A 12,130-nucleotide genomic window follows, 5' to 3' on the forward strand; every position below is an offset into this window, starting at 1 on the left:
CTTCCTTCCTTCCTTCCTTCCTTCCTTCCTTCCTTTCTTTCTTCCCTCCTCCTCCCCCTCTTTCTTCCAAGTTTCATGTATCCCAGGCTGGCCTCAAACCCATGTGTACATATATGTTGTGGAATATTTGTTTACGCTGTGAAGATGTGTCTTTGCCAAGGTGCTTTCTGATTGGTTTAATAAAGAGCTGAATGGTCAATAGCCAGGCAGGAAGAGGTTAGGTGGGACTTCCAGAGGCAGAGAGGACTCTGGGAAGAAGAAAGGCAGAGTTGCCAGCTAGACATGGAGAGGAGACAGGAAGAGCAAGATGGAAGAGAGGTAATGCCATGTGATAGAACATAGATTTCAAAATATGGGTTGATTTAAGTTACAAGAGCTAACAGCTCTCCAGGAAACACGTGCTGATTGTTTGAAGTGACAGAAAAGGAGCAGGGAGAGAGAGAATGTCTGAACCTGCAGAGTCTCCACCTGCCCCTGAGGGGAGGCTCTGGGAGAGGAAGGCCAACACCCATCCCCCCCACCCCCTTTGCTCAGCCATTGCTTAGAACTTGTCCTAAGGAGAGGAGCTTGAATTACAAACCCAGCTGGGTGGTGCTGTGCTGAATTCAGCCTCTTCTGGCTCAATAATGGATTATTAAATTTTCAGGAAATTTATGAGTCAAAGTTACACCTAACTATTATTAAAAATGAAATTACACAAACTTAAAATTAAATAAGATATATTAAAGGCAAATATAAGTCTGGGGATGTGGTTCAGTCAGGAGCATGCCCAATGTTCCCAGCATTCATAAACTGGGCTTGGTGGAACATGCCTGTCAATCCCAGCACTCAAGAGGTCAAGGCAAAACTAGAAATTTCGAGGTTATCTTCAGCTACAAAGCTAGTCTGAGGCCAGCCTGGGATACACGAGACAGTGTTTCAAGACAAGCAAAAGGATAATGCTGATGGCAAGTGAGCACATGACTAGAGAGGTTCAAGGTCATTAGCCACTAGGGAAATACAAATCCAAGGGCCAGCAAGGGTAAGAGAAAAGTGATCGATCACTTGTGCTTTGGGAGTGATGGCGGAAGACGGTACAGCTGCTCTGGGAAGTAGTTTGAAAGTTTCTTCTAAAGTTAAGCAGGGCTGGGTCATGCAACGTGGCTCTTGCTCCTGCATATTTATCCTAAGGAAATGAAATTTTATGTTGACATAAAACTTCAACAGCGTTCCAGATCCAAGGATGTAAAGGAGGAAGTTTAATCAGACAGATGAAACTTGGAGATGCATCACGGTTGGAGCTGTTACATTACAACTAGCACAGCACATTTGGGATGTGCTTTCAGTATATGAAGATGGTTTTCTGACTCACAGAGAAATCATCTACGCCACCAAAGATTGAGCCCAGTTCCCGGCACACATCTTTGCTGTTTTAGCTTCATAATATCTCCTAACATAAACAAAAATGTCAGCCAACAATCATGCTAGACTCCTACTTCTTCGGTGGTGTGTTGGGGATGACAGCTCTGATACAAGAACTAGGCAAATAGCAGCAGTAGTTTTCCTGAGAGACTTCATTGGCTGTGTGGATTGTACTTTGTTTGATGATTGCTTGTAAGTTGGAAAGCATGTGTGCACACATGAAACATACAGTGTGCACTCTTTATCTGCAGACTTCTTCTCAAGCGTGCCTACTTGTTGAATTTTACTTGCGTGGGTTTCGTTCCTGACCCAGAGGCTTTCACAGTCGCTTGTGGATGTGGGATTTTGAGTTCTCAGGCATACTTGTTCCCGGCTGAGTTAAACAGGTCAGCAGCACTCTGATACTTGCTCCGTCTCTCGTACTCCGCTCCTGGCTTATCTAAAGCCCAAGATTTTCAAACCCTCGGGGGTTTTGTTGTTGTTGCTGCTGCTTTTTTAAAATAGTCCCCAAACTACTTTTGAGTGGTCAAGCACTGTCTAGTGCTCCTAAGCCCAGGAAGGCTGCGATATATGTATGAAGAAAGCATGTAGTAGATAAGCTGTGCTTGGGTGTGAGTTCTAGTGCTTTCCAGCCTCTAGTGCAATGTTAACGAGTCAACAACGAACACTGAAAAAGGGGTCCTTGGACAGAAAGTCATGTAAAACAAGTATACAGTATTCCTCCTTAGCTTTGCTTTCTGAAGCTTCAACTAGCTTTTATCAGCCACAGCCCAAAAATATTAAATGGGAAGTGCCAGAAATAAACAATTTATCAGTTTTAAATTGAGTGCTATTTTGAATTGCCTGAGGACTCGGTGTGCTGATGGAGCCGTCCTGCTCTGCATGAGAATAGTCCCAGTGTCTAGCATATCCACACTGTCGCCCTTCCCCAGTCCTTAGTAGCCATGTGGTCATCAGATCAGCTCTCCTGGTATCTCAGTGTTTATGTGAGAGGACAAACTTCACCACACTTAGACCACTCACCCCACTTTATCTCACATCATCCTGTATAGGGTGAGTAGAGTACACTAAGATGTTTTGAGAGAGGGAGAAACTGAATTCACACAGTATTCATTCTGTCGTTATGGCTCTTCTATTTTATTATTAATGTTCATTTGGTGCCTGGTATATACATTAAACTTGACTGGAGACATGTAGAAACAGGAAAAAACACAATATCTGTAGGATTCTGTACTATCCAAGGCATCCACAAGAGGGTCTTGGAATGCATCTCTCGTGGATAAGGGGGGATTATTGCAGATATTGGTGGATTGATGAAAATGTGACCAGAGGCTCACAGGAGCCTGGCTTTGCATTTCCTCTAAGATCAATGATTCATTATTCATTATTTCAGTCTATTTGCGGGGTTTACAGAATCAGAGAGAAGAATGAGAATTGACAGTGTGTATGTGCAGAATCCACCCCTCTGAGAGCTCTTTCGTGATTGTTGCTAGCACCCCGGTGACTGTAGGAGTTACCGTATGTGGATGCCGTCTGCTGATCCATGCTGCTTACAGCTGTGCAGTCCTCTCTTGGAGCAAGACCTGAGTGTTTGGAAACCAGACCTTCAGTTTGGAAAAGTCAGTATTCTGGTCACCAAGACCCAAGTTTGAACCCGACCCCCTGCTTTTGCCTCGTTGTCTCCAGCAAGAGAATGACAACCATCTCGTAGCTATGGTGAGGATTCCAAGTGAGACAGGTAATGAAAATGATATGCCCATCACAGTGTCTGGCACAGGGCAGACAAGAATACACACTGATCTTCCTGCACTCCTCTTCCCAGAACGGAGGGAGTCAGGAAGGGAGGGCGCGCCACCACCGCCCCCCCCCCCCCCAGCACTGGGTCCTGATTGCAGCAAGGCCCAGGCTGCAGCAGAGCTGTGCCCAGTCATCCTAAATCAGCTGTCAGCAGGAACGCTCACTGTCTGAGAGGCCCGGTTAGCTTGCCATGGAGAGGTCTCTTCCTCCCAGGACCCTGCAAGAGTCCATTTGCTAGTCTGACTCAGTTGCTTTCCTACCATGACAGGAAATAGCTAATATTCTAGCTCAGGCTTCTTTTCTGTGCCTGTGGCTCCTGCGTGGCACAGGGAGGGGGTTGGGGAGGCCCATGGTGAGTGTGTTTGTTTAGTGTATTTTTCCCCTTTTCTTGATGCCTTGGTCTGGGTCTCAGACACCTAGGCTGCTCCAGTTCAGACCGTGGCTGCTCTGACTCAGCTCTACCCTAGAGACACAGTTCCACCTCTGAGTCATCAGGCTGAGCTGCTTTCTAGGATAGCAGTCTGGCACTGCCCTCCATCTTCTCAGGAAAGGTGCTGTGCCTCCACACCCCAGTGCCAGCCCCATGCCTAATTAGGCTCACAATGCCCAGAAATCAAGGAACAAATTCTTCGAGGTATCTGAGAGTGCAGAAGGGTTCCAAGACGGAGACTTAGAATGCTGTTCTGTTCCAGCTCAGCCAAGTAGCTTGTATGACCTTGAGCTAGTCGTGGAACACATCTGAGGCAGACCTGTGTTCCCTCACAAGGAGAGGCAGGTGAATCTCTGTGAGTTTGAGGCCAGCCTGGTCTATAGAGTGAGTTCCAGGACAGTCAGGGCTACACAGAGAAACCCTGTCTCAATTCCTGCCCCACCCCCCACCCAAAAGCAAAAAGTGATCTGTACTGGGTCTGTCTCACAAAGATGGAGAGATGCCAAACAAAACCTTAAAAAGCACAAGTTCAGGAACTTAAAGTCCTGATTATAGGGATGAGGCTTCGCACTTTAAAATGAATTTATTATTTTTATTTTATATGTATGTATGTGTTCCGTGTACGCACATGCCTGATGCACCAGGAGGCCAGAAGAGGGGTAGGGTACCCTGAAGCTAGAGTTGCCAGTTGTGAGCTATTAACCAATGCTGGGAAACAACCTGGGTCTTCTGCAAGAACAGCATGTGCTTCTAACTGCTAGCCCATCTCTTCAGCCCAGGCTTAGCATTTTAAAAACGAGTGTGTGTGTGTGTGGGGGGGGGGGGTCTGTGGATAGCGTGAGGAGTGAGTAGAAAATTTCTTAATAAAGAAAAATAAAATAAAATATAACAATAATTAAAAAACAAAAACATACAAACCAAAAACGAGTGGTCAAAAAACTGAGAGACCTTACTTGAAGTACCTAGGTTTCTGACTTCTCTGGGAAAATGAGACGCTCCATTCATATTAGCACCTTTCACAGGATAATTAAAAACTAACCACGGCTTCGATGACGATGATGAATCTGAGGCTCTTCTCCCTTGGGCTACAGCCCCGCCTCCAACTTCTTTTTGGGTCCCAGCACTGAGGTCACGTTTCCACTCCCATATATTACTGCTATCCTGCAAGCTTCGTGGAAATGAAATCATCCTAATAACGTTTCTGTCAAAACGGAAATTAAACGTCCCTTGATTCAAATTATCTATCCCATCTGGGTCACAATGTCAAAAAGAAAACTCCTTTGGCTGTGTGCTGGGCATGGGTACTAGGAAGGTGGGTCAGGTGGGTCACAGCTGGGCTCTGGAGGTCTGCGGGCGGCCATCTCCCCTCTCTTCTGCTGGTCTGCTCTGTAATGGGTAGGAGAAGTCACCCCACTTCTCTTTCTGGATTGGTGCCCGAAGTGGTCCTTAGATATCTGTCCATTCAAGGTTAGTGACTTTGAAATGGTACGAAGCTGCCGCGGAGAAGGGTGTATGAAGAGAGACTGAGGATTTTTAGTGGGGCTGCGGCATTGATTTGGAAGGAAATTGAAAAGAAAACGGCTTAGGGAACATCTAAGTTCCCCGTCATGGATGACCCTCACAATCTCACACCCCTGCTAGGACCTCACTGCTCACAGAATCTCAGTTGTCAGGCCTTGGTTCGAGTCCTGACTTGACATTATTACCCTGTCTGATTCTGATTCTCCATCACCGTGGGGACAGAGACGTCTAGACTCCAGAGTCTAGACAAACTTAGAGAATCTCACAGGGTCCTGGGGAAATCTGAAAATCGCCTTATACAGGCTAGGACTTTTTCTGGTTTCTTTTCAAAAAGTTTTTCTCCTTAACTCTGTCCAAGGCTAAGACCCTCCCCTCGGTGTCGCAGTTCTGCCCCTTCCCACACACTAAAGCCCGCGCCGCGTCAGGAAGGCGGGGACTCGGGTGGCGGCAGCGGGGATCGGGCTCCCGCGCTCCCAGTCCCGCAGCTGGCGCGGTGGGTGTGCCCGCAGGGAGTGCTCCCCGGCTCCAGGCCCAGCCCGCCGGCCAGAGGGCGACCGGAGGGTGTGCGCGCCCCGGACGGCAGGGTGCGGCGGCGCGCGGTGCGTGCCAGGACGCGGACGGTGCAGAGGAGGGAGGATCGTGCTACAGAAGACCGTGCAGCCGCAGCTGCGTGCACCCCGAAGCCGGGTGGGCGCCCGCGCTGCTCCGGCCCGGTGATCGCTTCCAGCCAGAACCTAGCGGCTCTCCAAGGTAAGCGGCCTGGCGCCCTCTGGCCCCAGGCACCCGCCCTGCGCGACCCAGGCTGCGCCGGTCGCCCTCTGCGACCCCTGCTAGCGCCGCGTCCCCACAGAGGCTGCGGCAGCCTGAGCCGGGCGTCCGGAGGGTCGGTGATTGTGCTGGAGGGGAGCCGCTCTCGCTTTTCAGCTCTGGGGACTGGGGCGACGGTAAAAGGGGGACCGCGTCGTCCTTGAGACTCAGATGGTGCAGACCCTCGCAGCTGTCCTCAGAGGGACGCTGCGGACCTGGATGCAGCTTGCGAGACTACCTGCAAAACCCCGAGTCTCTTTCCTTTTGCAAAACATCGCGTCTGGTTCCCAGTCCGCACCTCTCTGCTCCTGGCTGAAGTTTCTAGAGCTACGATGGGATGCGACCTTGGGCAGAGGGAGGAGGGCGGCCCTGGATCCGTGTGCTAGGTGCTGGCTGAGGATAGTTTGTCAAGTCCGCGTGCCCCCTGGTTAGCTCACCTCCCCTTCCCATTTCCTTTAAGGTCAAATCTTTGACCCTAGTACTTTGTCGCTGCAGACTGGCCAATTACAGACGGGAGCTGGAAAGTCCACGTGTTCTACACCTGGCCAGAACCTACTCTCGCCTCATGCACTAGCCTGGGCTGCAGAAATCCACAGTCTACTACTTCCCAACCACCCTGGGAAGCAGACTTGTAGAATGAAGATGGGCATTTTCCAGTCGAGAGAGGCTGTTCCATTTCAAGGATGACCTCTGAGGCTGTGCAAAGTCCTGCACACCGAAGAGGGCCGTGGCAGGATCTCCTGCAGCCAGGAGAGAAGGCATCTCTAGTTTAAAGTGCAATCCCAAAAGATTTTTTTACCTGAGTAAACCGAATAGGGTTCCTTAGCCTCTCACGACTGGGCATAGAAAAGCATGAGGCTACCCACCCACGGAAGCAGAAGTCCACTCTGACATTGCCTTCAAGTACAGCCTCCTACCTCAGGGCGCCATAATGCCATAATGTGTCCCAGGGACAATGAGTTGTGGGAATGATGCAAGGTCCAGATCAAAAGCACAAAAGTTCAGAACCAGGCATCGGGCAAGGTTTTCAGATACAAAAGTAAACAGAACTGTACACTAGTCTCAAGGAGCTTGCGGTCCAGTGACCATGATGGCAGTGAATCACATCGATTGGGCATAGAATTTTGCATAGCTGGGTTCTTTGATTCTAAACTTGGGTGCCCTGAGAACTGGTGATGGGTTGAGTGTCAGTCTGAAGACTGAAGGCTGACTGGTTAGGGGGTAGAAAGACTTTCAGACAGAAGCAGCCTGTGAGAGGACCCTGCTCAGCAGCAGAGTTCTGTACAGGAACTGGAAGCCTTTGTTTGCTGGGTGAGGACCAAGGACCCCATGGACATGCCCCTTAGCCCTGCATTCCACTGACTGGGCTAATCCGTGTCTTCCTTTCTCAGCCATGATGTTGGTCTATTAGAAGTCCCTGGCTAGGTCAAGTTTACAGGGAAAAACAACAGTCTGACAGGAGCTTTCTACCTACACCTTTGTTTAAAAACCCGTGGGGTCAGGAGTAACGGTTCTTTCCCATGCTGTTTCCTGCTGCTACGCTCAACTCACAGCTGGCAAAAGCCTTTGCTCAGCACTCAAGGAAAAATATGCTGGAAGTGGTGGCTCATCCAGTCCTGTGCAATTAGACCCATGTTGCAGGGGGAGGGTTTTATGTGTATGTGTGTGTGTGGGTGCCCTCATGACATTACCTGCCCTGCCCCCTGCCAACCTCTCGAGCCTCATTTCTGCCTTCTACCACTGCCACAGTCTTTTGCAAGTGCTGTGTTCCACTCCAGATTACAACTGAGGCAGTTCCTAGACCACACGTTGCCTTTGCCCTGGCGTCCTCTCTAAAATACTCTCTACTTACTTACCCAGTGAATGCATGTATGGCCGTCAACTTCAACACCAAGCTTAAACTTCTCCATAGAAGTTTAACATAGAGTTAAATGCTGCCTTTTCTTCGTTTCCAATGGCCTTGGGACATGTTCCTGTAGTACTGAGCATCAGTGGCGCTGAGTACCCCATAAGCAGCACTCTCCTATCATATTTGAGTCTCAAGTGCCTGGTACAGAGCAAGGACACATAGGAAGTGCTCAACAGATTGTTTTTGAATGGAAATCATTCAGTATTTCTTAGCTTTTTAATGGGGAGGGGTAACATGCCTTTATCTTTGAGAATATGGTGAAAATTATGGATGCTCTTCTCCCGTGCATATAACTTTACAGTGTCATGCATATTGTTCTCACATGGTTCACCTCATTTCCCAAACTTTGGGCTGTAATTTTCCAGAAAACAGAGGTGCAGTAACTGCTGAGCTCCCACAGCTAGTTAAGAGCAAAGATTTCAAGCTACTGACTATAATGGGTTAAGGCTCCGCCTGGTATTGGTACTCAGCCTCTCCGAGCCACACAGCAGCCTCATTTCATCCCTGGCATTTTGTGAAGGCCACTGTTCATGACTACAAGATGGATATCTTGGTTTGTCTTAGTTCAGCATCAGCCTAAGGTGGAACAGGGAGAAAAATCTTATTAGGGGCAGAGTTGACAATTAAGAAGACAGATGAGCCATCTCCCTGTCCTGTTCACCTCCCCTGGCCCACATCATTTGTTATTGAAACTGTTTCCATTGGAGGAGGAGCACACGGACTTCAGGTATCTTCTGAGCCCTGGATTGGATCTCATGGGCCAGACTGAGGCTCAGCTATTGGCCTTGTCAAAGGCTTCTTCCCCACAGAGCTGGCTAAGATGGTGATGGAGTGCTTGCTCGCTGCTGCTGGAGCCTGGCCTGCCACCCCATGCATTTTGCAGCAGGACACCTGCTTCAGGCTTTCCCATTGCCGTGCGCATCTTCACTTGTTTAATTCAGTCAACAAAACCGCATCCTGCCTCTCTGATGTACCCGGCACTCTGCTGGTTCCAGTCTCTAAGAATGTGTGCCAGGACATGTGGTTCTGCTCTCTAGCCAAGAGGAAGAGGTAACTTCACTGCTTCATACCTAAGGAGGTTTGGGATAGATAGTTAGGGCTTCTCGATCCAAAAATATGCTGACTTACAAAACTCAGATCTCAGGGCTGGCTAGCCTAGTGGTTCATTCCCAGCACTACATGGAAACAGAGAATAAGACCTAGGAAAACTGATTTTGTGCCTCTTCTATTGTCTCAAGGGGGCCTGGACTCTCTTTGTGGTGAATGGATTTGATGATGATAGCCCTTTCTCTCCTATATTTGGGAGACCGTGCTGGCACAGCTGTTGCAGATGCACTCAATTCTGGGTGTGAAACAGGAGCAGCAAGATATAGGAATAGTGCAAATGTGTGTCAGGCCGGGCACGCTCAGTCCTTACCGCCATGCTTGGGTTGCTTGTTCAAAATCTCCAGTGCACAGATGAGGAAAGAGAGGGCAGAAAGTTCGCTGCTGTGCTTGGGATCTTGGAAGTAACGATGGGATTGGACAGAGCTGTCTAGCCCTGAGCTCAGGCAGAGAACCACTCTGTGCTCTCCTTGGGGTAGAGCACCTGGGAGGAGGCTTGAGGGCCAAGGAGTCTGGAATGGGAGCCTGGACTCGGCCGTGTGATTTACAGCTAGCCTAACTTCTCTGTGTCTCAGAACGCTAATCTCCCAGATGAAGGTTGGACTAAAAGGCTTTTGCTAGGCCTTGCTGGAAATGACTTCTGGTCTCTAGAGATGAAAGGGAAGAAGGGTCCTTGTCTAAAAATAGACCTGTCACATTTCCCAATAAAGGAAATGTGGTCCCAGGATTTCAAGTAGGTGGGCCATGTGATACTCAGACAGCTGTAATTCATTGATCCTAGAGAAATATATTCCTGCATCAAGGAAGAAGTACCCACTAGATTTCCCCCCAGGAGCACCCACCCCAATGTCTTGCCTGCTCCTGGCCCACAAAGAGCTTTCTGGGGCCATAGGCAATGTGGGGAAGAACAAAAATTGAGGCTCCCTCCTCATTTTTTTTCCCTAGAATAGATAAAACTTGTTGACTACTGATTATATATGGGAGTGTGTAAGTGTATTGTGAGTGTGCATATACGTGTGTGTGAACATGTGTGTGTGTGTGCACAAATGTATGTGTGTGTCTTTATGTCTGCTGCGTTTCCTCTGGTATGTATTTGTGGGTTGGGGCTCTGACATCAAGTGACATGGGGGCAGAGAGATGCGGCATGGGGAGAATTTGTTCCCTAAAGATGAAGAGTAGCCCCTGGTGCCGCTTCCCTCTCATGACCATACGTCAGCAACAGCTCTGAGTGAAAGCATCCACTGTTCCTCAAAGGACACTGGCAGGGGCTCTCGAGTTTCCAAATGCCTGTTCCTTGCCTCAAGTCCCTTCCACCCTGGAGGATGTAGCACCCCCCAATCTTGGGAGAAAGTTAGATGCAGCTTCCAACTGGGTGGCCACTGACTAGATAGTTTGATCAGGTCTACATTTACCAGTTATGATGTTGAGTATATGTGGAGGGAGAGCATTTTATCATTGTTAATGGAATTTTATCATTATTGTTTGACTTTTAACTGACTTTATTTAGTTTTCATTAATTTTATTGTTCCCATTTTAACTGATTCATTTAGTGTGTGTGTGTGTGTGTGTGTGTGTGTGTGTGTGTGTGTGTGTGTTCTCCAGTACCATGGCATGCTCTCTCCTCCTACGGTGTTGCTCCTGGATCCTAAACTTAGGTAGTCAAGCTTGATGGCAGGTGCCTTTGCCTTGCTAGTGTTTGGATTTTTAACACATTATTTTCATATTACAGTCATATGATCTTTCAATAAATAAATATTGAAAGTCATGACCCACCTGTGGGGGTGTGGAGGGGAAGAGAGGGCAAATGACTTTACCAGTTACCAGTGCCTGTGAGCCGGGCAGAATGCCCAGGGTTACACATCTCTAGCCTCCTCCATCAGCGCTGAGTACCCTGAGGTAGTGCTCTTCTCACTCGGAAGGCAGAGACACCGGTAAGCCCGGAGAGAGGAAGAGAGGAGCGAGGCACAGCAGTGTTGACATCTAAGCCTAGGCTTGAGCCAGGTGATGCTGTGATGAGGGACCCACCATGGGCTCAGTCCAGCACTGTGCACCCCAGCCCTGGCCTCTCCTTCCCTGAGTTTCAGAGATGGACCCAGTCACTGATCCTTCTTCCTGGGAACCGAGGACTTCTCTTTCCCAGGACCTGGCAGGGGTCAGGCAGCCTGGGCACGGGAGAGCCGAGAAAGGTTGTATCTGTAGAACTGGGCCTTTGGGGTAAAAGGGCGCAGTGAAGGGTCTTCAAGACAGTTAAGAGTAGGCTCAAATACGGATATTTAACCAGGGTCAACAACCCCAAACTCCTCTTGACAGAATTTAAGAGGAATCTGTGAACTTGGGGGGCCGGGTGGGGGGTGACATCTTTGCCTGACGTTTTGATTTCAGTTGTCAGTGTTGGCAACAAACCACAGTTTGTGTAGAGTAATCGTGTCACAATCAAAATAATAGATTGCTTCATATTGCATTTTAGTTGCTACAGATACCTTGAAATATTACTTATGTTGGTTGTGTTGAGACGTCAGTAGTTACTACAGCAGCTTCTAAAACGGGTAATTTAATGTGTTAATAAAGTACAACACATATTGCTGCATTATACACTTGGTTTTTCAAATTGTAATAATCATATTTTACTTATACTGGTTTTCTTTGTAGTGGAGTTATGTCTTTTCTTTTATGCATTTTAAAACATCCCAAGAAAGGGTCCCTAGGCTTCACCATAGGGGTAAAGGAGCAGTTAGGAGTCCTGACAGGAAGTCAGTACACTGTGTCATCTGCAGCTTCCCACCCTGACCTTTCACAGACTCGTCTATCTCTCTCTAGTTAGTGGGAGGCAGTCCTCAGTGGTAGTAAATCCCACTTGATAGTTGGCAACTTCTCAAAGGCTCGGTTTGTGGTTTGGGTAGAAGGCTTTGATGCACATCCTGAAGTTAACTTACAAAACGCAGGACACACAGGAAACCTGTTAGGTCATTCCTGGCAGCCCGCAGACCCACCAGGCCCTGCTGAGATGGCTCTGCTGATCTCAGGCAAGCCAGGCCATTCAAACGGTCAACCACTGGATGGCTGTCTGTCTGAGCCTTAAAGATTTTGTGCAGAGGAGCTAACAACCTGCTTGATTAAAGGTACTCTCTAGCCCCAGGAAGACATCTTGGAAGGGAGAAGCA

At 48.5% G+C, this 12,130-nt stretch overlaps 1 protein-coding gene and 1 long non-coding RNA gene across 2 annotated transcripts in view; one reads left to right on the forward strand and one right to left on the reverse strand.

Moving 5' to 3' along the window:
• LOC128096574 (uncharacterized) overlaps positions 1-12,130 on the reverse strand; it is a 122,515-nt gene that overhangs the window by 94,062 nt on the left and 16,323 nt on the right. The window lies entirely within an intron of this gene.
• Positions 5,590-12,130, forward strand: part of Kank4 (KN motif and ankyrin repeat domains 4) — a 71,230-nt gene continuing 64,689 nt past the window's right edge. The window contains exon 1 of the mRNA XM_052716312.1: positions 5,590-5,899. The gene's annotated coding sequence lies outside the window, so the exon portion shown is untranslated. The remainder of the gene's footprint in view (positions 5,900-12,130) is intronic.

This window comes from Peromyscus californicus, unplaced genomic scaffold (assembly GCF_007827085.1).
Source record: "Peromyscus californicus insignis strain IS unplaced genomic scaffold, ASM782708v3 Scaffold_5__1_contigs__length_169319896, whole genome shotgun sequence".
In the NCBI taxonomy this organism is placed as follows: Eukaryota; Metazoa; Chordata; class Mammalia; order Rodentia; family Cricetidae; genus Peromyscus; species Peromyscus californicus.